Source organism: Trachymyrmex septentrionalis, unplaced genomic scaffold, assembly GCF_001594115.1.
Source record: "Trachymyrmex septentrionalis isolate Tsep2-gDNA-1 unplaced genomic scaffold, Tsep1.0 scaffold16, whole genome shotgun sequence".
In the NCBI taxonomy this organism is placed as follows: Eukaryota; Metazoa; Arthropoda; class Insecta; order Hymenoptera; family Formicidae; genus Trachymyrmex; species Trachymyrmex septentrionalis.
In genome coordinates this window covers 13,876-18,801 of record NW_017304758.1, presented here as the reverse complement: position 1 = coordinate 18,801, position 4,926 = coordinate 13,876, and positions in this window count along the sequence as shown.

Below are 4,926 nucleotides of genomic sequence, written 5' to 3'. Positions count from 1 at the left end.
TTAAAATTTTACATTTCTGCTTTAATTTGCGATATTCAATTTGATTCAATTTATATTGATGCACATTGTGTAAATTAAATGCAAAAAAAAATGTTTTTTAAATAATTTTAATAAATCTTTTCTCTTATATAAAGAATGGAAGAATTATATCATATATAAATTATCGCTATCAAATGTGCGACTGATATAACATGGCACAATTAAGTATAAATATCCTCATCAATCTCACACACGATGTGCTTAATATCTTCTGTATCAAGATTCAATTGATGTTTATCAAATTATTGTCTTAAACGAGTACATTTTAACGAAGTTGAGATAATTACGCCGAAACTGAAAAATAATTTTGTAGAACTTAGATCAATAGAATAATAATAAGGTATTTAATTTCGTGTAGGTAATATTGATATTTATAAAATTGAATAGAAAATATAAATAATGTAAAGATAACTATGTATATATGTACAGGATGTTTAGTAATAGTCCTAACATTATTAGACAAAACGATTATTCACTTAAACTTAATAGTAGCTCTATCTAACAATATGAAGTAATCTCTATCTAACAGTATGAAGTAATCTCATATATTACCTACTTCCACTCTTTCTGTATAATTCTGCTCTGTAGGAATTATACAGAATTAAACAGAAAAGTACAATAGTTACCAGCAATTTCCACAGCCAAATCATTATTTTATAAAAAAGCATTTAAGAAATATATATATTATCAATTTTATCAATGTTGTAAATACATTTCTCTTTAAAAAAATTACACTTAATAACAGCATATTTATTAGTTTTTAATACAAAACAACTTGACACAAATTCTCAGCAAAAAATATCAGTCACAACATATGTAAATACATTTACTCGATCAAAACGTTTATTAAAGTATGAGGAATTTATCATTTTGCTTTAATCAACAAAAAAATATGTTATATTAAGATGTGTTATTTTGCTGATTTGTGCAAATATTTAAGCTGTGTTTTAATATACACTGCCAATACTAAAAATCTACAGGATTATTCATTTTAATCTTATTAGGTAAAAATTTTAGAAATATATAATTTTTCCAAGAAATATTCCAAATAAAAATTTTATGGCATATAAAGGGACATACAACGGGTTTTGTTTGGAATTTTTTCTTTTTGATAAAATTGTATATTTTCAAAAAATGTACCTGTTAATACTAAAATAAATCATCCTGTACAACGTCATTTGTACTAATATAAATAGAGATGTAAAAAAGATGGTATTTTTGACTTCGGAGAAAAGTATCAAGTAAAAAAATTAGTTTTTTTTACTGTAAATAACGGTATTTTTGATGAAATTACATAAAATTCATGAAAAAACATATAGTTATTTCAATATAAAATATTTGAATGACAGATATTTTATACTTAAAAGCTAAATAAATGATATTATTAATACAGATAATATTTTATAAGCATAATAGATACTGTTTTATTGCATATTATAATTATAATTATACTCTGTATTTTAATTATTTTGAGACAACATCCCAATATAATATTGATTCAAGAGTAGTCAATTAGAGATTCAATAAACGTCATCTCACTAATTTAAATTTAGAATATGTATAATTACAATCACAGTTTACAATAAAAACAGTGTAAATTAGTCTAGTAAAGTATTATTTTTATTTTAATAACAGTATGGAATATTTATTTAACTTTTAAAATTGAAGTACAGTATAAAATATCATTTAAATAATAGTAAGGTATATTTATAATCATCGACATTATACTATATTAATCATTATACTATATTTCAACTTTTGTAACTATTTTCACACAGAAATCTTATGGATAAGTGCAAAAACTCTAAATTTTGGAACAATAATACAACGTCGAAATTGTGAAATGTTAAAAAAAATATCCGAATAAAAAACTGTCAAAGCCAATGGAAAAAAACCATTATTTTCCTGACGTCTTTACTCTAAAAATTCTAAAATTTGTCCATCTCTAAATATAAACTTATAATAATGCATAGATTTTCATGTGCATTATTTTTCAGGTGCATAAACTTTACTGGCAATGTATAACCGAACGCGCAATTAGTTGCACGAGTTACATTGAACATTAGAAAGTCGGCAGTTTAAAAATAGAAATAGGAAGGATAACAAGTACTCAAGCCTTAGCTCATTCTTTCCATGAAAAATCAATCTTTAAGCAACAGAGGTTCGTTTTATCGGAATCCTTTTTTATAAATATAATAAAAAAATATGTACTCTGTGTTCAAAACTTTTAGTCATCATATAATTTGCCTATCTTTATTACTTTTACTGATAGAATTTCAAGTAAAACATGGCTACATGAATCATTGTCATTTTATGTGGCCTTAGTATAAGTATAACACAACGATATCAAGTGTAATCGTTAAAAATGGTAACTATTGTGTCACGGAATGACACAGTTATAAAGATTATATTTCAAAATATCAAAAAGTAAAATAAAATTGCTATCTTATTAAATTATCTATAAATATAAAGAGCATAAAGGCCAACGCTAGATTTTATTGCGAATCAAAACATAATAAACATTCGTTTATAACGTTCTAATTTGCAATAAGATTTAGCGTTGGCTTTTATGTTTTTTTATATTATATAATAAACTTTAACTTTTTGATGACATGAACGGAGAAAACAAAATTTTTTCTTCAAATGTATTGCAAAATATAACATTTTTTAAAAATGTTTTTTTAATCATTATGCTATGGTTTTTTTTTTAGAACTGCGTTCTAATGATATAAAATAAAGCAATGCTTTTTCAAATCTTTTTTTCTAAAAACTTATATTTGCAAGTCACATCAGTAATCTGTCACAACAATTTGAAATGCTTGACTTCTATTAGTATTTTATATCTTCATAGTATTAAAAAAAATGGAAGCACTTTCGATATAAAGATTTTACTTCTATAAATTTAATTGTCACGAAATTGTAATCATCGCAAATTTATGGCGTATATTCGAAAAAATAACGCGCATAGTACATGTAAAAGAAAAGTAAAATCTTTATGTCAAATATGTTTGCATTTTTTGGTAATAGAAAATAATTTTCAAAAATGTAGTCAGTTCAAATTGTTGCAGCAGAATACCAGCACACAATGACAAATAAAAGTTTTTAGAGAAAAAATTAAAAATACACTACTTACTTTAAATCGTCACTACAAAAATTGTAGCGTAATGATTAAAAAAGCATTTTAAAGAGGTTTTGCGACACAAAGAAATTTACAAAAAAAATTGTATTTTCCCCGTACACGTCATCAAAGTTAAACTTCAATTTTTCAAAGCTCAAGCCCTAAACACAATGCGAAACAAGAGCAATAGCGATAGAAATAACAATAGTGATAGAAACTGAAAGATCCAAGATTCGAAAATGCATATGTCAATGCACATAAGAACACAGAAAAGCAATAGCGATAAATTTCCAACGAGTTGGAATTCTATGTCTTATAGCCTACTAAGCGTTTAGATTTTTCATTTTGTTTATGTATATGCTATAATCTTAAAGCAGATAGAAGATGTAGTTTATATGCGATCAAATTGGTTGGCCTTTTTATTTCTTTTGCTGCATTGTGCAACAAGAGCGATAAATATATCGCTTATTTCTATACTATTCCTATCTCTGTTCTTATCGCTGTTGCCTCATATAATTGTCTAGAATTTAACTTTAAGTTAATGCTGTATGTAATAAAGTCATAGCAGGAACATAAAATTTCAAGCATTCGAAAGATGAAGTTTCAAGCTTTAAAACGCTTTTTTATACATTCCTCTACGATGATTTTTTGCAAAGATACTTAATTTTGAATTTGCTTCTTTTAGTACCGACTTTAAGTAATTCCCTGATTTTTCAAGTGTATTTTCTAAACCTCTTAAATCTTTTTTAATATATTTACAAACATGTAGAGTTCTTTACTTTTGCACTAGGACCTCAAAAATCCTTTGCACGACGCTGGTTCTATCGGTTGCACGCACAGAAGCTTTATGACTTGTTAGCTGATTAGATTTTGCCGATTTACCTCGTAGAATTCGGATAAATAAATCATTTAACGTAGTCCGGCTTATTCACGTAAGTGATAATCGCCAATTGCTAGAAAGCAAATTTCACTAGTCAATGTTTAGCGTTTATGTAATGCCGATTTCTAGAGATTCGTTTTTCTTCCGGGAAAAGATCTAGTTGCATAAATTGGAAATCTGATAAATTCAATCGGAAAGACATAATTTTAAATAAGTTAGCTTTTAACTAATTAACTTCAACTGATTACTTTATTATGTATAAAATATATTAATTGCTTGTCTAAGTTAATATCTTTTATCTTTGAGAATGTCATTTCTTTTTTTATATATAGAATTTTGAACATTAAATTAGGCAATTAGAGAAGCTCAATAGCGTAATATCTTGTTATTGCAAGATTATTTGTATTTCTTTCAAATTTAAAAAAAAAGAGAAAATAAGAAAAGTTTATTTAAATGCACGTTTCGTTAATATTTCGTTACAATTTTATTTAAATCATGTATAAGTATTCTTTTATGATAATTATTATTAATCTAATAATCTTTATCTATATTCTTTGTATAATTCTTTCTATGTAATCTTTTAAATATTATTCATTAGTTTTCTATATAAAAAAAAATACATTTTCATATAAAAAATGTAACAAAAATAATATACTACTAAATATAAAGAGGCTAAGATCAAAAGCTGGATTGAAATTACTAACATTTAATAATCTTTATGACAAAATACAGCATACATTTCGATCAAACAATCAGGTCATTCTCAATGTTAATGGAGTAAATATTATAAATGGTAACATTCTATAATACGAAAAGTTTTCTAAAATTGAATGTTAAATGAATAATTAAATGAATTTATTTTCTATTAAAAAATAAATTTAAAAAATTA